At 47.6% G+C, this 21,459-nt stretch overlaps 1 protein-coding gene and 1 non-coding gene across 2 annotated transcripts in view; both read right to left on the bottom strand.

Moving 5' to 3' along the window:
* XKR6 (XK related 6) overlaps positions 1–21,459 on the bottom strand; it is a 299,519-nt gene that overhangs the window by 123,088 nt on the left and 154,972 nt on the right. The gene's annotated exons all lie outside the window — the stretch shown is intronic.
* MIR598 (microRNA mir-598) lies at positions 10,528–10,624 on the bottom strand. Its single transcript, NR_032637.1, is given in 1 exon segment — positions 10,528–10,624. It is a non-coding gene; the product is annotated as a microRNA mir-598 (primary transcript).

Here is a 21,459-nt window from a genome sequence, read left to right as displayed (position 1 = left end):
ATCCATCCCTCCTCCTCCCAGAGTTACACACACATCCCAAGTTGAGGCAGCACCTGTGACTGGCCTGGCTGCATACTCACCATCAGGTGGTCAAGACATGCTCTGTACAGTGGCTGCCTCAGGCCCTGTGGCTCCCAGTTACCAAAGTCCACAGGAGGGGTGATGCAGTCAGGTCGCTCCAGGAAGTGAGCAGTGATAGGAACAAGGGGTCCCCCCATCTTTCTACGAGGCCTTGGAGCCGACTGGAGTGTGTTACACAGGGGTGAGCAGGACTTATTTCACCACAGGTTCAAATGCCTGTAACAGATTTCCAGACACTTCTGTTCCTGCCTCTTCTCCCAAACACACAACCATCTGCAGGAACCCTGTACTCACCTCCGCCAGATTCATGTCTACTCGAATAAAAACTTCAATTCAGTGGTTACCTTTGATGTCCCTGTGCCTTTCAACACATTTTTACATAATCTGACTTTAGAGCCTTTTCTTTATAACATGCTTCCTTTCTAAGAGGAGCCAATGCCTTTGGTTAATGGAGTCTATTAAAAAAATGCCTATTGAATACCTGCTAGGGCCTGCTGAAAGCCAGACACTTGGGGTGCAGGGAGGGGTTGGCAATGGGATAGAGGAAGCTGGAGACACATCCTTTCCCTCCAAGAAGCTTAGAGTGGGGGCGGCCTGGGGGAGACGGAAATTCACACAACTAATGCCAGGCTTGGTAAGTACATGGAAAGAAGTGAACACAAATTACTTCAGGAACAAAAGCCTAATTCCTGTGTTTGCATGGGCCTCTGATTTCAGGTTTGTGAATTCATGAGTTAGGATTTATTAATATACATCATGGTGCATGAAATAAAGCTCTTGATCTAATAATACTAATACACGCCAGATAGAGTATGAGCTGGATGAGTAATTAGTGAAGCTCTGGGGTGTGACATGAGCCCTGCTTGTGGAGGGAGGCATAGCGCTGCCTATGTTTATATGCAGCCATGCACCCAGTATGGCAGCCACCAGGCACACGTGGTTACTCAGCACTTGAAATGTGGCCGGTCCAAACTGAAATTTGCTGTTAAATACACATGAGATATCAAAGACCAGATATCGAAGAATCAGTACAAGAGATTAAAACAGCTCATGAATACATTTTATACTGATTACATGTTGAAACAATAATATCGTATACTGTCATGCACCAATTAACAACGGGAATACATTCTGAGAAATGTGTCATTAGGTGATTTCATCATTCTGCGAGCATCACAGAGTGAGTTACACATGCCTAGATGGTGTCGCCTACTACATACCTACCACACACCTCGACAGTCTAGCCTACTACCCACCTAGATGGTCTAGCCTACTACACATTCAGATGGTCTAGCCTACTACACACCTACCACACACCTCGATGGTCTAGCCTATTACCCACCTAGATGGTCTAGCCTACTACCCACTTAGATGGTCTAGCCTACTACACACTCAGATGGTCTAGCCTACTACACACTTAGATGGTGTCGCCTACTACACACCTACCACACATCTCGACGGTCTAGCCTACTACACACCTAGATGGTCTAACCTACTGCACACTTAGATGGTCTAGCCTACTACACACTCAGATGGTGTTGCCTACTACACACCTAAATGGTCTAGCCTAGTACACACGTAGATGGTCTAGCCTACTACACACTTAGATGGTGTTGCCTACTACACATCTAAATGGTCTGGCCTACTACACAGGTAGACGGCATTGCCTACTCCACACCTAGGCTATACAGCAGAGCCTGTTGCTCCTAGGCTACAAACCTGCACAGTACATTACTGTACTGAATACAGTAGGTAGTTGTAACACAGTGGTAAGTATTTGTGAATCTAATCATTTAAACATAGAAAAGGTACAATGAACATACAGTATCATCTTATGGGACCATCCTCATCTATGCAGTCCACCATTGACTGAAATGTTATTATGTGGCATGTGACTATGCATATTTGATTAAATAAAATATGTTATAGACTTAAAATTAATTTCATCTACTTCTTTTTACTTTTTTTTTGTTTTATTGTAGCTACTGGAAAATTTAAAACCCCAAATGTGATTCACATTTATGGTCCACCTTATATTCCTGTTGACCAATGAAGATCTAGAGCATTCATATTCATTTCATCATTTCATTCTCACCACTATGCTACAAACTAGGCATTCACCCCATTTTACAGTCAAGCTAATTGAGGCTCAGAGAAGTAGTAAATTACTCCAAGTCACATCACATTAGGCTTCAGCAACTCACTTGAGCTGATGACTGTCTTGGGCCAGTGGCTCAAAGCCTTGCAGCAAGATGAAGGCCAAGACAACCACGTCTACTGGCGGTGTGGCCTGGGGCCAGTTATTTGCTCCATTACTTGTAATGTGGTGGGTAAGAATGGAAGGAGAGTAGGTACTCCGTGTTTAACAAGTGAGGACAGTCATCACTGTGTCACACATCTTAAAAATATTCCCTCCACCTGGCGCCTCCTACCTACAAGGCCCACAGTTACAGCCTTTCAGGCTGGGCTAGCAGCCCCTCTCCTCCCCCATTATCAACATCCCACCCGCCAGAGTGGTACATTTGTTACAATTGATGAATCTACATTGACACATCGTCATCACCCAGAGTCCATAGGTTACATTAGGGTTCATACTTGGTGTTGAACATTCTGTGAATTTTGGCAAATGTATAATGACCTGTACCCACCATTACCTTATTATCATACAGAGCAGTGTCACCGCCCTAAAAATCCTCTGTGCTTGGCTTGTTCATCCCTGCCTCCCCCCAGCCCCGGCAACCACTGAGCTTTTTAATCTCTCCATAGTTTTGCCTTTCCAGAATGTCGTCTAGTTGGAATCATACACGAAGCAGCCTTTTCGGGGTGGCGTCCTTCACTTAAGAATAGGTTCCTCCATGTTTTTTCATAGCTTGGTAGCTCATTTCTTTTATACCACTGAGTGATATCCCATTGTTTGCATGGATCGCAGTTTATCCATTCACCTGCTGACGGACATCTTGCTTGTTTCCAAGTTTCAGTAATTACGAATAAAGCTGCTATATGCAGGTTTTTGTGGACATAATTTTCAACTCCTTTGGGTAAATGCCAAGGAACACGATGCTGGATTGTATCATAAGAGTATGCTTAGTTTTGTACAAAACCACCAATAACTGTACCATTTTGAGTTCCCACGAGCAATGAATGAGAGGCACGCGACTTTGATGAGCTCATTGCCGTGTTATTCTTGTTAGTAGGAGCTCCACCTTTCTGGCCAGACCCCAGCCATCCAATCTCACTGAGACTCCTACAGGTAGCATTTGGCACTCGGTGGATGTACCTTTGCTCCTTACTAATAATTACAGCTCATAGCAAGCACTTCATATGAGCTGGGAACTGGGCAGAGGTCTTTCCATATCTTGTCCCATTGACCCTCACAGCAACCCTATGGGCCAGGCAGTATGACAGTCCACATTTACATACAGGACAACTGGGTCTCAGACGTGCTCAGTGGCTTGTCCAAGGTCACACTGCTGGCAGGTGGCAAGGTGGGATTTGAACTCTCTGCAAGTGACCCCCTGACTAGGCTGCTCCCTGGTGCCTGTCTCTCCATCTTACTTAGCTGTGAGCTCTTTAAGGGCCAGGACAATACCTCATTTTCCTGGAAGTCACCCCTACCCTGTGCCTGGTGCCTCACCTGTTAGGACACCAGTGATGCTGGCTGGGTCCTCAATGGCCCTCCCAGTCCTCTGTCGTAGGCTCTGCTCTTTCATGTGAGTTGTCCCCAAGAACCCTGCCTTGTCTCTATCATCCCTCCCAGGCCCCTTCACCCTCATAGCCCCAGTTTTCCTTTTGGGCTGTTGACCCCCAAATCCCACACCCAACCTGGTCTTGTGCAAAGACCTCCATTTCCCTTTGTCTCTGAATGCTGTCATCAGTTGTCCCTTTAGGAGACCCTTACAGACCCCTCATATTCACTGATATGGACTGACTGTGTTTCCCCAGATCCATATGTTAAATCTCCAGCCCTCAGCGTGATGGTATTAGGAAATGGGGTGTTTGGGGGTGATTAGGTTTAGACGCAGTCATGAGGATGTAGCACCCATGATGGGATTCGTGTCCTTATAAACAGAAGTGCACTAACCAAGGAAGGACATGTGAGCATACTACCAGGAAGAGGATGTGCCCTCCCGTCCTCACCAAGAACTCGGCCATGGTTGGCACACTGGTCCCAAACTTCAGCCTCCAGAACCAAGAGGAATCAGTGTCTGCTGTGTGAGTCACCAGTCTCTGGCTTTCTTCACAGCAGCCCAGTTGACTGACATTTGCCATGACAGAAGAGGACCTCATTGTCCCTCCTTGCCAGTCCCCCCATTTCTTCACCTCAATGCCATTTCTACTTGCCCTTTTGCCAGTCCCCTGAAACCCAGGACTCTCTAACTCTTCTCTCTTACTCTAATTTTCAATTCTCCATTTCCCCTTCAAAATCTCTCTTGGGTTCTTTCCTTTCCATCCCTGCTCCACGATCCTGCCTCAAGCCATTTTCTGTCCATAACAGAAGAACTCTAATAGTCCATGTGGTGTCCCCACCTCCAATCTCCCTTCATTCAATCATCATACACACAAAGCTGCAACAGCAATACCACCTAAACCATGTAGATCACTCCACAAGCTGCTATGGCTCCCTACTGCTGCTTGGATAAAGTATACTCTGTTCTAACATTCCCAGTCTGCAGGAGTCTCACCTCTAGCTGCAGCTGTCCCGGCTCACTCTGCACAGATCCCTGCTTTGGCTCAGTGCCCCCCTCTCTGTTGCCTGCCCAAGTTGGGCTCATTTCCACCTCCAAGTGGCTCCACATACAGTTCCCTAACCCGGACTGCCTTAATTCTCCTTCCCTTTCCATCTGGGTGACCACAGGCGTTCCAGAATGGTCCCAAGGCCAGCCACAGAATCTGCGGGTCATTCTAAACTGCCCAGATGGAGAATGTACATGCTGCCATTGTTTCTCTGCAGATGCCATCAAACAACAGGCCTCTCTTGGTAGCTGGTGTATCTTGCTCACCAACAGGATGCCCTCCAGTGAGGAGATGCCCAGCAATCCTCAGATTGCATACCCTTGATCCTTGATCGATGTCAAAGTAAAAAGTAAGCCTAGTGACAACCCCCAGCAGAACAGCCTCCCTCTTGAGAAATCTAGCATGTGCCCGAGTGCCAACCCACCAGCAATGACCCCTGCAAGGGTCCCTTACAACCTCAGATCCCACAAGTGAGGGGGACATTCCTGGGGGTGGCGTGAGGGGAGGGACTCAGTTAATGCCTTGTAGACAGCAGCAGGTTCCCCTAGGACAGCATCTCCCTCACGGGTGGTAGTTCCTCACCTCTGCCAGCCAGCCAGCCAGTCTCTCCTAGGTGTGGAGGGTGGGGATGGTATGAAGTGAAAGGTCCATACTCCAATGCCCTCATCTGAAAGCCCCAGAACGAGGAGGTCAGCCAGGGAAATGCCCTCTCAAGCTCCTCATTGACCACCTATGTCACTACCATTCAATACATGTGGTATGTGTTACAAGTGTCCTGTGAAGTAGGTACTCTTGTGGTCATTTTAAATATTAGAAAACTGAGGCTCTGGGAAGTGGCACAGCTAGTAAAAGGCAGAGCTGGTAAAGTGCACACCTACTGGCTCTCTCCTGGCTCACAGCAAGCCCGTTCCATCTAACTGCTCCCTTCATTCACAGGGGTGAACCATGGTGGTCTTGTTTGAGATGTCCCTGTTCACTGGCTGCTACTGATTGAACCAGAGGTGGGCTCCTGATCCAAGCTGGGTCAATGAGAATTTGGTATTGGGAGAGAAAATGCTGAGACAGAGAAAGAGCGAGAGTGAGACAGAGAGAGAGTGCAGGCAAGAACACAAGAGCATGAGGGATCTTCAGACTTCCATCTCCTGATCCACAGTGACCCGATGGCTCAGCTGCACCCTTGCCTTGGGTCTCCTAAGATCCCCCCTTGGGGCTTATGTAGCTCAGTGGGTTCTCTTCATCTAGAAGGAGAGTAAGCAACAAGGTCTGAGGCAGGCCTGAGCACAGTACTGGAGCTGCAAAGACAAGTGTAGCCCACAGGGGTTCGTGGCTGCAGGAAGTTGGGGCCCACAGCAGAAAGAACCACTCCAAGAGACAGGCCATGAGAATAGAACAGTAAGACTAGAGAGTCAGGGACACTCAGCAGGGATCTGCCAGCATCCCAGGACTGTGCTGCTGAGAAGGGGTTGTACTCTGAGCTGGGCCAGGGAAGGAATGGAGAGCAAATGGATTTCATGCAGATTTCAAATGAGGCCTGATTGCAGTATTCTAGAAGAAGACATTTGCTAGAAAGCACAAGTGTCACCACCTCCTCCAAATCCCTCCTAACTCCAGCTAAAATAAACGTCACGGTGAAACTAGGACTTCATTCACATGGTCCTGCCCGTATCTTCATTCCTATATTGGAATGGAAAGTACTGATGCAGAATCCATGTCTGGTTTATTTTTGCGGCCCAAATCACCCAGCCCAGTCCCCAGCCTATCCTAAGGAAGTCTGGAAGGATGCCTGTTGAATGAGTGCACATGGAGATCCCCCCATGTGGCCTGGCCACAGCTGTTTCCAAGCAGGTGTGCGTGTCCCCATTCAAGGCTTCTGAGACAGGGCTCCCCAATGGGGCAGGCAACAGGTTTGCCACAGAGGTCCCTTACTACTCCTGAATCTAGAGTGCTACTGCCCCTCTGGGAGAATCTTGCCTTTGCTCATCTAGTTTTTCTTCTGCTTCTTTTACAAATTGGCACCAGACGCAGGGCTGAGAGCCAGATTAGGGAAGAAAGCTGTCAAAAATATCTCCCCTCCAGAAAAAGCAAAGGAAAACAACATCTTGGTGGGTTTTTCCAGAGGAAGAAAAAGTGAAATAGTTTCTTTTTGCCTTCTATGTGTTGCCCGAAAATGGCAGTTTTGCAGAGAGAAAACATATTTTCCCGAGCAAAGCTGTTTGTGGTGTGAAAGATAGAGTGTGTGTGCTGAGTACAAAGACACAAATTGGCCCGAGGCTCAGCTACGCATGCTATTTTCACAGGAGTTTAGATTAGGGAGGAAGGGGTTGGGGAGAAGAAAAAATAAAATCTTTGTTTTGCGAACATGGAAAAAAAATGTTGACCTGGATTCGATTCAAACCTGGTATCTGGCACAAGGCAGGGCTGTAATAGAGATGTGCTGAATGAAGGGAGGGAAGTTGAAGGCAACACTGTTTGCCCTCCCCAGGCTTGCCAGAGAAGGTACAGGCTTACTCCAACAGCAGGATGGCTGGGGAGCTGGGGCCATTGCAGACTGCAGCTAGGTCTGCTCCAGGGCATGGTCAGGTACCCCTCTAAGCCCTGCCTCCTGCCCTCTCAGGACCTACCTCACAAGGCTCCTGAGAAGACTAAAGGAGGTAATGCCCCCAAAGGTGTTGGCACTGGCCCTCTCCTCATAAGCACTGAGGCGCAGTAGTGACTTTGCTGGTGGTGGAGATGGTGATAGTGACTGTGACCATGAAGAAAAAAAGATGACAACGATGATGATGGTACCCATGGTGATTGTAGTGGTGATAATGGTGATGGTTATGATGATGAAAACGGTGATCAGGACGGTAAGGATGATGATGGTAATAATGATGAAGATGATGATGATGGTAATATGGTGGTGACGATGGTAATGGTGATAATGATGATGATGAACAGGATAATGAAGATTGTCATGATAGTAATGATGATGATGGTAATAATGATGATGAAGGGGTTGATGATGGTGATGGTGGTGAGGATGATGGTGACGAGGATGGTGGTGGTAAGGATGGTTATGATGGTGATGGTGGTGGTGATGGTGGTGATAGTGATGATGATGGTGGTGATGACGACGATAGTGGTGGTGATGATGACGATAGTGATGGTGAAGATGGTGATGATGGTGATAGTGATGATGATGGTGGTGAGGACGACGATAGTGGTGGTGATGATGACGATAGTGATGGTGATGATGGTGATGATGGTGATGGTGGTGATGATGATGGTGGTGATGATGATGGTGGTAATGATGAGGATGGTGGTAATGATCATGATGGTAATGATGGTGATGATGATGATAGTTATGGTGATGATGGTGATGATCATGGTGGTAATGATGAGGATGGTGGTAATGATGATGGTGGTAATGATGAGGATGGTGGTAATGATGATGGTGGTAATGATGGTGATGATGATGATGGTGATGATGATGATGATAGTAATGATGATAGTGATGGTGATGATGGTGATGATGACGGTGGTAATGATGATGATGGTGGTAATGATGAGGATGGTGGTAATGATGATGGTGGTAATGATGGTGATGATGATGATGGTGATGATGATGATGATAGTAATGATGATAGTGATGGTGATGATGGTGATGATGACGGTGGTAATGATGATGATGGTGGTAATGATGAAGATGGTGGTAATGATGATGGTGGTAATGATGGTGATGATGATGGTGATGATGATGGTGATGATAGTAATGGTGATGATGGTGATGATGATGGTGGTGATGATGATGGTGGTAATGATGAGGATGGTGGTAATGATGATGGTAATGATGGTGATGATGATGGTGATGATGGTGATGATGATGATAGTGATGGTGATGATGACGGTGGTAATGATGATGATGGTGGTAATGATGATGGTGGTAATGATGATGATGGTAATGATGGTGATGATGATGGTGATGATGGTCATCATGATGACAATGATGGTAATGATTATGGTAATGATGATGATGGCAATGAAGAAAAATAAAATGAAGAAGATGATCATGATGACAGTGATGATTATGGTGATGGTGATGATACTGTTAATGGCCCCTGCCCCATTCATTATGGCCACTGCTCCATAACCTCTTCTTCCCTTCATTGCTCTACCAGTCCCTTGGAATCAGAAAGGCCTTTCCCTAAAGTCTACCTGAAACAGAGTCACTCAAAGGGTTGTCTGAGAACCAATTGAATGAGAAAGCCTCTGGGTGTGTGTGAATTATGCAGATACCCAGATCCACTCAGATCTTTGGATTATGACTCCCAGGGGTCCAGAAATATACATTTTAAACAAGCTTCCCAAGTAGTTCTTCCATATACTAGACATAGAGAACCACCCATAGAATCCAGCTCCCTCATTTTACAAATGAGGAAACTGAGGCCTTGAGAGAAGCAGGTTGGCCAACCAGGAATGGCAGAGCCAGGACTATAACTACATCCTCAAATTTCAAGAGCAGTCCCTTGTTGCTCTAGCATGGCCTGTTCAGTCAACAGTTATGTGTTAAGTGTCAACTGTCTGCAAAGCACTGTCCAGGAACAAACCAAATTAGAAAAAAAACAAATCAGATAAAACGCATGCCTCAGGGAGACATGGCCTGTGTGGGGGATGAAAGAATAATGGGGAATGGTGAGTGCCAGACAAGGGGAACAGAGAGAGGCTGAGGGAGTTCAACAGGAAAGGCTGCTTAGGGTGGGAAATGAGAGGCCCGAGGATCTCAAAGATCCAGGAAGATGGCATGGAGGAGCCAGCACTTCAGCTGCAGCTTTGAAGGACGAGCACAGTTCAGCCAAACAAAATAACAAGAAAGGTGCCACAGGCCGAGAGAGCAGCATGAGTAAAGGTACAAGGCAAAATGTCCAGGACATTTATGGGGAAGGGGAAGCAGTTTCATGTGTCTAGAGCTCCAGTGAAATGCACCACATGAAGCACAAGGATGGGGGGAGCCAGAGAACATGGGGACCTGATGCTGAGCAGGTAAGATTGGCTTTTACTCTATGGGCAACAGAGAGCCATGGCAGGCTTTCCAGGAAGGAAGTGACATGCATCTTAGACAGGTCATCCTGACAGCAGCTTAAAACTAGATGGAATGGGAGACAACTCTGTCCCTAAGCTCAGCGCCCTAAAGATACCAGCACATGACTGTCAGGTCCCCGCTGGGACAGCTGCCCTTCCCTAGGCCTGCCCATCCTCTTACCTCCCTCCTGCCTCTGATGGGGCAGGGGTGATGGGTTGGAAGCGGGTGTGTGCAACACTTACCATGGCCAGGGCTGCTCTGTGCTCTGTCCCCACCCAGCACACCAATCTCCATCCATACTGGCCAGCCTTGCCTGTTCCCTCACAGTGATGCATAAGCTGGGCTTCTCCTGTGGTATGATGCTAACGTACTGGCCAAACCCTGAGAGGCCACATATGGTGGGTGAGGGAGGTGGGGCCGCCAGACTGCCAGTCAGTGCCCTGAAGACTCTGAGTTTCATATGCATACACATTTAGTAGTAGTGTGACTCTGGGCCAGTTCCTGATTCTTTCTGAGCCTCAGTTTCCTCATCTGTAAAATGGGGATGATGATACTTACCTTAAAGAGCTGCCATGAGGTCGAAAGACAAACTATGACAAATAGCCAGTGCTGTGCCCAGCCCAGTGTGGGTGCAAGCTATCTGGTGGCTGCTCGGATGATGATGATGACGATGACAACGATGACGTAGCATCCCATTTCCAGCTCACACCATCGGGATCACCGCCAGCATCAGCAGCATCATCAAGCCATCTTCCTGCGTTGTGGCAGCTCGGGCTCCCATTGGCCATGCAGGAGCCAGGAGATCAAATCATGAATGGGCCTCTTTGCACTTCAGGCAAAGTGCAGTTCCAGGAAAGAGAGAAGATTAAGGCCAAGTCTCTGCACCCAAACAGGATCCAAGAAGTGGCGTAAGCTGGGACTCATCAGATTTACAAAAAGGGAGGAGGAAGCCCCAGGGTGACCTGGGGAGGAACCCCAGAGGCCTAAGAGCAAGTTCCGCTTTCTGCAGCTGAACTTCAAGAACCCAGCTGCGTCTTGAAGTTCTCGCTAAAGAATGTGGAGACCTGAAATGTCCTGTTCCGCATGAATAAGCATTTCAAAGATATTGATTACAACAGCTCCTTACATGGGTACAGACAGTGGTGTGTAATTTACCAAACATTTTCAGATCCATCATCCCTGTGGGGCGGCAGGGAAGAGATTAGTGAGTTGATGTGATAGATGGGGAAACTGAGGAGAGGGAGGTAAGTGGTTTCCCTGAAATGTCACAGGTCACATAAGGAAAAAGGCAGGTCTGATTCTGCCTACATCTAGGGCTGCTTTTTGTGTATATCACCAGATGCATGTGAGAAATCTGAGTTGAGTTACCTGTAAAAGTCCTTTTTTTTTTTTTTTTTTTTTTTTGAGACAGGATCTTGCTCTGTCACCTAGGCAGGAGTGCAGTGGTGCAGTCACACCTCACTGCAGCCCTGACCTCCTGGGCTCAAGCAATCCTCCTGCCTCAGCCTCTTGAGTAACTGGGACCACAGGTGCCCACCACCGATACCAGGCTAATTGTTTTTCTTATTTTTTTTTTTTTTTGTAGAGACAGGGTCTCAGTATGTTGCCTAGGTTGGTCTCTAACTCCTGGGCTCAAGTGATCCTCCTGCCTCAGTCTCACAAAGTGCTAAGATTACAGGCATGAGCCATCACACCCAGCCTGGAAGTTCCTTCTTACCAGGCAGAGAGAGAAGCAATTCCAAGCTTATAGGATTCTAGGAAAATTTCTAATCCAATCTCTTCATGTCTTAGGTGAGAGGAGGGAGACCTGGAGGAAGCCACTGTGCCCCTATTTAAAGTAAGAAAACCCCAAAGAGATCTTCCCTGGTCAAACAGTTTCCAAACCGTTGAATGTGAATCTTGCTACCAGCAGCATGAGCATCAATGGGAGCTTGTTAGGAATGCACGTTCTCAGGCCTCACCCCAGACTTGCTACATCAGCATCTCTGGGTGGGGTCCAGGAATCTGCATTTTAACAAATTATTCAGGTGGCTGCACAGTAAATTTTGAGAATTTAGCCTGCTTAATCTGATGCATGCTAAGATCTGGAAAACACTGCTCTCACGATTTGGGGGTGGGGGTTCTTTGGAGAGTTCAACAGAAATTTAAGGTTCATTTTCATTATGTTGATGTAACTGTGTTTTTAAACCACAATTTAAAAACAGCCCTTAAACCCTAAGTTACATACCAAATTTTAACAACTGGGAGGCCACCTTGGGCCACAGACTTAGGTCACATTTTCATGTCTGAACTCCCTGGAAGGAGGCTGCCCGTGTTATTCTGTGAGCACAAGGCAGGGCGTGCCCCATCCTGGGCAGCACACACTGGGCACACTGACTTCAGCTGGAACCACTCTGGCAAGCTCTCTCAGTTAGCTCTCCCCTGCTTGCGATGCCCCCTAGATTGGGTATGAAAGTCAGCTGAGAACGTCGGTGCCTTCTGCAGGTTTTTGTATTTATTATGATCCTACTTATACTTACGATGAGGCGTGGATATCATTTAGTATGTGACACAGAAACAACACAACACTTGTCAAATTTCTGCATCTGTTTCACCCAACAATTATAAGTTGAGCTGTTAAAAAAAGAAAACTTTTTACCATCCACAACCACCACTTACATGATTACAGGAGTTATCAAGAATTTTAATACTTTTTTCTTTTTTTAAGACACGGTCTCACTCTGTCACCCAGGCTGGAGTGCAGTGGTAAGATCTTGGCTCACTGCAACCTTCACCTCCCAGGCTCAAGTCATCCTCCTGCCTCAGCCTCCTGAGTAGCTGAGACAACAGGTGCACACCACCATGACTGGCTAATCTTTGTATTTTTGTAGAGACCAGGCTTTGCCATGTTGCCCAGGGTGGTCTCCAACTCCTGGGATCTAGCGATCTTCCACCTCAGGCTCCAAAACTACTGGGATTATAGACATGAGCCACTGCACCCAGCCTCAATGGTGTATTTCTTAATACTGTGTCACCCACATGTAAAAATGATTGAATGGGCCAGGCGCAGTGGCTCATGCCTGTAATCCTAGCACTTTGGGAGGCCGAGGCAGGTGGATCACGAGGTCAAGAGATCGAGACCATCCTGGCCAACATGGTGAAAACCCATCTCTACTAAAAATACAAAAATTAGCTGGGCATGGTGGCATGCACCTGTAGTCCCAGCTACTTGGGAGGCTGAGGCAGGAGATTCGCTTGAACCCAGAAGGCAGAGCTTGCAGTGAGCCGAGATCGTGCCACTGCACTCCAGCCTGGGTGACAGAGTGAGACTCGGTTTCAAAAAAAAAAAATTAGCTGAGTGTGGTGGCACACACCTGTAGTCCCAGCTACTCAGGAGGCTGAGGCAGGAGAATCACTTGAACCCAGGAGGCAGAGGTGAGCCGAGATCATGCCACTGCACTCTAGCCTGGGCGAGAGTGAGATTCTGTCCCCCCCAAAAAAAAAAAAAAAAGATTGAATGCTAAGACTAATGTCTAAACAATTAACTACCATCCCTGATTTCAAATTTATGTGTCATCGAAAGGGGTCTGTTTTTCTCATTTGTAAGTTTAATAGCAAGTAACATTCTAAGTTTTAACCTATGGGAACTTTTATATGAAAAATGTTACTTGTATCTAACTTCTTTAGCAGGGAGCTCGTGTAGGATTTAATTTGAGAAAAAAGTGCCTCTGCTTTTTAAATATTAGAAAATTACTAACATTTTAGGACACCCCTCTCATTTTATAGTTAAGGAGTCTGAGTCCTTATGACGTCATGTGAGTCACCCAAGGTCACACAGGTATTTTAAGGATAATTAAATGAGAGAGCAGGGAGACACTGTGTGGAGGGGCACTAATAAACTGTGGGGAAAAGGGAGGAGTACACTTCATGGACTCAGAGAAGTAATTGTAGTCAGCGTGTGTGTGTGTGTGTGTGTGTGTGTGTGTGTGTGTGCGTGCGTGTTTGAGGCAGGGTCTTGCTCTGTCACCCAGCCTGGAGTGTAGTTGTATGATCACAGCTCACTGCAGCCTCAAACTACCAGGCTCAGGTGATCCTCCTGCCTCAGCCTCCTGAGTAGCTGGGACCACAAGCACTCACCACCACACCTGGCTAATTTTTTTTATTTTTTATTTTTGTAGAGCCGATGCCTCCCTATGTTGTTCAGGCTGCTCAAGGACTTCGAGGCTCAAGTGATCCTTCCACCTCAGCCTCCCAAAGTGCTGGGATTACGGGTATGAGCCACCACGCCCAGCCGACTTTAGGCATGTAATAAACTTAAGTGATTTAGATTGGCTCAGTTTGGCCACAGGCAGCTAGGTGAGCTTCTGCAGCTTTAGCTACCTGCTTACACTCACTCATTTCCCACTAGTGCTGCTTACCGCCCAACTCAGTTGTCGACCCCACCCCTGGCTGCAGGGAGGGTGGGCACTCAGACCCTGCCACTCAGAGCTCATGGTCCCCATGGAGTGGCGCAGGCCCAGTGAGAGCCAGGGAGACCTCAGGGGACTTTGGCAGGAAGAAGCCTGGAGTGTCATCACACCGCCAAGGACAAGAAGGGAAGCACACGCCACCCCACTCAACTGCCCTAGAAACACAAAGCTAAGGGGAGGCCACCAGCCAATGTACTGAAGTCATACAATCCATTCCAGATCTCACTCATGGTGCAAAGCAGAAAAGAGGGAGAGTGCAGATCCAAAAGGCAGGAGGAGGCCACACCAGAGGGGGGACTGAGGGCCTGGGAAAGCTACAAAGAGTGGCTGGGCAATGAAGCAGAAGGCTCGGCCGCCTCGGACAGGTCTGCAGCAGCCGTGGTTAGGCCAAGGCCAGCCTTTCCCTGCTTACTGGACACACTGTGTGTGCAGGATGAGGGACGCGCACTGCCCATGAGGAACTTCCTTTTCTCTTCCAAGATGAGGATAGTGGGCCTTGATGGTCCCATGGCTGGGGCCACCAAAGAACTTGGGACAGAGACCAACACACGCTGGCCCCAACGTCCAGGGGAATGGAACAAAACCTTCTGGTGGGAGAGGGGAGAGCCTGACAGTAACAGTCCCAGCCTGGTGGCCCACACCCTCCACCAGGACTCCCACTAACTCCCATCTGTCCTCGCCCCTTCCCAAGGATGGCAGCTGAGATCACAGGGGCTTGAATATGCACTTGTGAATGAATAAGTGCCCTTCCAGGCCCTACCTGGGCATACAGTCCCCACCTGACAAGCACATGGAGGCAGCCCAAGCAGAGTTCTACAAATGCTGGGGACAGCTGCTCTCCAAAGAGCAAAAGGACATTAGCCTGTTAGCGGAACAAGCTTCCCGTCCATGCCTTAAAAGCATAACGCGTTAACTGCTGAGGTGCTGAATTATTTATGCCACCTGGCTGTGGTTTCCCACCTTACAGCAATCGCTCACTTTCCTATCCCCATCCCGCCACCCTCTGCCTCCCTCACTGTCGAGAGGTGAGGAAGTAAGAAGAAAACAGAATTCCAGGCAGTTCCCTGGGAAGGGTGAGACCTTGCAGTAAGGACCCAGGCCGGGGGGCCCTACTTTCCACTCCCTTGTCCATAAGGTCCACGATGTCCTACTTTCCACTCTTGCAGGAACAGGACCCTTTCTGCCCAGAGCTACAGCCCTGCCTTAGTCCCTCAAAACTACCACAGCCTCACACCTGGAATCCCAGCACTTTGGGAGGCCGAAGTAGGAGGATTGCTTGAGCCCAAGAATTTGAGACTAGCCTGGGCAACATAAGGAGACCTCATCTCTGCTAAACATAAAAAAAAATAGCCAAACAGGGTGGCACCGGCCTGTAGTCCCAGCTACTCAGGAGGCTGAAGCAGGCGGATCACTTGAGCCCAGGGGGTCGAGGCTGCAGCGAGCCATGATTGCACCACTGTACTCCAGCCTGGGTGACCTTGAGATCCTGTCTCAAAAAAACAAAACAAAACCTACCACAGCCTGGGAGGCTTACAAACAACGGAAATTCATTTCTCAGTTCTGAAGGCTTGGGAGTCCAAGAAGAAGGCAGACTTGGTGTCTGGTGCGGGCTCTCCTGGTTTGTAGACGATGTCTTCTCACTGTGAACAAGCCCTCCTCAACAGGGCACTAACCCCATCACTGGGCTGCACCCTCATGACTAATCGCCCCCCAAGGCCCCACCTCCTAAGACCAGCGCATGGGGTTAGGATTTCAACACATGCATTTGGGGGACATAAACACTCTGGTTGTAGCTAACAGCCTCCTGTAAAACAGAATCATTGCTTATAGCATCTCTCTCACAGGCACAACTCAGGGAAAACCAAATCTCAGTTTGGGGGCCTGAAGAAGATTCCCAGAAACAGGTATCTATGTGTATCAGGCAGATGCTCAAGCAAATGCTTTGAACATCTCCTCCGTGCTAGGTGGGCTGCAGAGACCTGGGGCATGGTGGACCTTATGGACAATGGCCCATTCCACCCTCTCAACCAGCACTGGTGGAAGTGGCTGCCACCCCCGCCAGGATCAGAGGAGAGATGCCACTGAGACATGAGGGACAGCTCAGTGTACCATACATCCCTGCAATGCATTTTAGAAATGTTATTCATGAGGACTTTATAAAAACTTGGAGGATGCTTGTAACAGAGCATTAAGGGAAAACAAGCAGAACAAAACTGTGCAAAGAGCATGACATTGGGTCTGGCACGGTGGCTCACGCCTGTATACAGTCCCAGCACTTTGGGAGACCAAGGCGGACCGATCACAAGGTCAGGAGTTCGAGATCAGTCTGGCCAACATGGTGAAACCCCATCTCTACTAAAAATACAAAAATTAGCTGGGCATGGTGGCACGTGCCTGTAATCCCAGCTACTCAGGAGGCTGAGACAGGAGAATCGCTTGAACCTGGGAGGCAGGGGTTTCGGTGAGTCAAGATTGTGCCACTGCACTCCAGCCTTGGTGACAGAGCAAGACTTCATCTCAAAAAAAAAAAAAAAAAAAAAAAAAGGATGATATCCAGTTAGGTTTCGGGAATGATGCTGATGATGCAGATGCAAAGGGAGGAGCCAAAAAAGTTAACAGCTGCTGGTATATGGGTAGTGGGGTTGTGGGTCATCTTAGATGGGACTCGAGGGAGAAGAGGAAAGGGGCCCAGGGCCCTGGGGGCTCAAAGAGGCTTGAAAGAAACTCCTCTGCCATCTGGCCCAGGCCAGGGCAGGGAAGATCCTGGGACCTTACACTATGGTGGAATAAGACTTTAAAAACGGTCTAATACATTGATATAGTTCAGGAAGTTTTCTCTCTGTGCAAACACATATACACACACACATACATATATAAACACACAACACACACAAATGCAAATGTAAGCCACACATGTATATACACCCACACTCATTGTACTATATAGATATAAGTGTGTGTATAAAGTCCTCTTCCCACCCCACTTGGTCTCCCACAGGTAAACACCATACTGTAATTTTGCCATGGTCCTTTATGATTAAATAAGCAAGTACACATGCACCTGTCTGATTGTCCCATTTTTACCAATAGGAGGCATTCTAAACATACTGTTCTGCCTTCTTCGTTCTTTACATCACAGCAGAGCTGTGGCAGTTTATTGCAGGTTGAGTCTCCCTTATCCAAAATGCTTGGGACCAGAAGTGTTTGGGATTCCTATTTTTGTTGTTGTTGTTGTTATTTTTGATTTTGAAATATTTGCATTATACTGGTTGAATATCTGATATGCTTTGGCTGTGTCCCCACCCAAATCTCATCTTGAATTGTAGCTCCCATAATCTCCACATGTCATGGGAGGGACCTAGTGGCAGGTAATTGAATCATGGGGGCAGATTTTTCCCATGCTGTTCTCAAGGTAGTGAGTGAGTTCCCATGAGATCTGATGGTTTTATAAAGGGCAGTTCCCCTGCACACACTCTCTTGTCTGCCGCCATGTAAGACATGACTTTGCTCCTTCTTTGCCTTCTGCCGTGATTGTGAAGCCTCCCAGCCAGGTGGAACTGTGAGTCCATTAAACCTCTTTTTCTTTATAAATTACCCAGTCTTGGGTATTTCTTCATGGCAAAATGAAAATGGATTAGTACAATATCCCAAATCTGAAATCTGAAATGTTCCAATCAACATTTCCTTTGAGTATCATGTGGGTGCTCAAAAAGTTTTGGATTTTGGAGCATTTGGATTTTGGATTTTCCCAGATCTGGGATGTGCCACCTGGACTAACATTTGGATCCCAGGAGTGGACCCTTCCACGGCCCCTGCCTTGGCAGAAGTTGGGGGAGGCAGCTCCCTGGGCCTCCCTAGCACTTAGGCCCAGAAGAGGCCTCCCTACACTCCTCTTCCTGCCAGGCGTCTGGAACTCAGTGAAGCAGGGCGCAGGAAACTTGAGATTGGCCAGCCCCACCAGACCAGGGCAGTGACGGTGCCCAGGCTTGTGCTGCTGCAGTGCTCTTGCTAGCCCTGGGGGGCTGGGGCCCACCCAGAGGGGTCCTGGTTGGAGGCCTCCATGGAGTACTCAGAGCATGCAGGGCTCCCCAGAAACTCCATGCATTACGAGAGGATAAAATATTTAAACCTATGCAATATAAAATATTAACTTAATTATCGTAAATAATACATGCCCAATGCGTCTTTACTGAAGAGAAGGGAAAAAAAACGAGATGAACACTCTCAGCACGAGTACTCGAGCATCAGCGAGGATGCAAGGTGGAGTGTTGGGAATGAGTCTCCCCTGCAGCAGGAACTCAGCTAGCATGCTTGGAGCTAAGCAGCTGGATGCCTGCAAGTCTAGGAAATCATCCATCTCCTCCTGGGACACCCAGCCTCCTCTTCCTGCTCCTTCAGGGAGCTGACCCTGATCTCTTCCTCCTTTACCTACCCAGGACTCTCTGGAAGTCCCTCCTTCTCGCTTGGCCTTGAGGAGTTCGTTTTAGGCCCCCCTGTGCCTCAGTCTCTGCCCCAGCAGCTGCAGAGCCCCTGGAGGGCAGGCACTGGGTCTTGTACTTCCCCTGGGCAGAGTCGGCCCAGGAAATCTCTACTGAATGAATGAGTGTTCCCACCTGAGAACTAAAAAAAAATCCTAAGCCTCCCAAACCACTGAATGGAGCCACCCACCTCTTGGCTAAGGGAACCCCAGAGAAACCTTAAAAACCAAGTTCCCACCCATGACAGGACAGGAGGTCGGATGCACCTCATTATACGTACTCTCTTTTCCATTTAAACAGTAGACACAACTGACCAGCACTAATGTTAGAGATCATAAGACTGACAGAACAGACTCTTTGTGGTGATAAGATACCCAATTATAAACAGGACCTAAAGCCGTGCAGGCAATGGTGAAGTCGGACACCCCTACACTTAAAGAATCAACTAAGCTCTAATTGCCACAGGGTCTTCTTTTTCTCCAGCAGCTAAACACTGGCCTTGAGATAAGCAATAGTAAAACACTTGCAGCTCCACCAGACAGTGACTAACTGAACCCCTGTTCCACCAGCCATAACTACGGCTTTGACTGGTCAAGAGACTGATTTCAGTAACTTTCTCCTGATAAGACCACCAACGGTGGACTGGTTCTGGCTGGTTTATAGAGGCTGAGCACTGAGTGCCTTCATGTCCTTGCCTCACCTTTTAACGTACAGGACCTAACTGTAATGCATTTAAATGTTAAGTCTCCACCCCAAAGTGAACATGGAACATAACGTGCATGTTTGCTTACTATGCGTGCATGCATTCCCCCTTCATGATTATTCATAGCTCCTCCCAGAACCTGTTGAATATGTATACCAGCCGACCCCTACAGCAAAAAATTGCTTGCTTTTGGTTTTCAACTAGTGGTTGCATTTCCCGCCTGCAGGTTGCGATCTCCTTCTTAAGAAATAAAGCTCTCCTTTCTAAATTCATCAATTGTGTGATTTTGCAGCTGACACACCTGTGGCCCTTCCATCGCCAAGGTCAGCATGAAGTGTGCTTTATGGCAAACACATCTACAGATGTTCCCTCAGATCATCCTTCCAACAACCCTGTCTTATAAGCAGGCAGGGTGATAATTTTCTCATTTTTTTTTTCTTGCTCTATCACCCAGGCTGGAGTGCAATAGCAGGATCTTGGCTCACTGCAACCTCCGCCTCCTGGGTTCAAGTGATTCTCCTGCCTCAGTCCCCCAAGTAGCTGGGATTACAGGCGACCGCCACTACTCCTGGCTAATGTTTTGGATTTGTAGTAGAGACAGGGTTTCACCATGTTGGGTAGGCTGGTCTTGAACTCCTGACCTTGTGATCCACCTGCCTCAGCCTCCCAAAGTGCTGGGATTACAGGTGGGAGCCACTGTGCCCAGCCAATTTTCTCATTTTACAGATGAGAAAATGAAGGCTTAGAGAAGATAGGTAGCAGGCTGAAAGACAACATTATCTTTCTAAGCTCAACTCCAGTGATCTTTGCTTACTTGTAACATTCCCTTATTTGCTCTTTGTGTTACCGTTCCCACACTCAAATTATTCTTTTTTTTTTCCCCTAGAGGAAGTGTCGCTCTGTCACCCAGGCCAGAGTGCAGTGGCATGATTTCAGCTCAGTGCAACCTCTGCCTCCAAGTTCAAGTGATTCTCCTGCCTCAGCCTCCCAAGTAGCTGGAGAGTACAGGCACATGCCACCAGACCTGGCTAATTTTTGCATTTTTTCGTGGAGACAGGGTTTCACCATGTTGACCAGGCTGGTCTCGAACTCCTAACCTCAAGTGATCTACCCACCTTGGCCTCCCAGAGTGCTGGGATTATAGGTGTGAGTCACTGTGCATGGCCTCAAATCACTCTTAAAGATATTAAATATATCAATCTGATTTTGATTGTCCCAATAATGCCAGAGGGGAGGATGGGCAACTATCACGATCCTGGCTCCTACTTCTTAGGGTCTGTGTGACTAGTAATAAAACTATTTTCTCTTTTAATCTTCCATTTCCTCATCTATAAAACAGAGATAATACTACTACTGACCTCCTAGAATTATTGGGAGGGTTAAATTAAATAATATGTGTACAGTGCTTAGTGTTGTGGACAGCTCAGAGAAGATGCTTGAGTCTAGCCATCATCATGAAAACTCCATATCACCAACCACATCAGGTCTTTCTCCTGTTCCTATCTTTTTCCTGCTCCCTTCCTTATTGAATTTCCACAGTCTCCACCACAGAGGCAGTGCACTGGTGTGACTTGGGGGTTACTACAAGGAAAATGGAAGAAAATAAACGTTTACTGTATCTCAACACTTGTAAGTTAAAAAAAAAAAAAAAAGAAAAGAAAAGAAAAAGAAAAGGAACAATAGCCAGAGCCATAGTAGGATGGCTGTTATCAAAACAACAGAAAATATCAAGTGTTGTCAAGGATGCAGAGAAACTGGAACCCTTGTGCACTGTTGGTGAGAGAATGTAAAATGGTGCAGCTGCTGTAGAAAACAGTATGCAGTTAAACAGAGAATTACCACATAATCCAATCCCACTTCTGGGTATATACCCATTAAAACAGGGATTCAGGTTGGTCACGGTGGCTCACACCTGTAATCCCAGCACTTTGGGAGGTCAAGGTGGGCACATTG

The sequence above is a fragment of the Macaca mulatta genome, chromosome 8 (genome assembly GCF_049350105.2).
Source record: "Macaca mulatta isolate MMU2019108-1 chromosome 8, T2T-MMU8v2.0, whole genome shotgun sequence".
NCBI lineage: Eukaryota > Metazoa > Chordata > Mammalia > Primates > Cercopithecidae > Macaca > Macaca mulatta.
The sequence above is the reverse complement of the archived record's forward strand: the minus strand, read 5'-3'. Positions and strand labels throughout refer to the sequence as shown.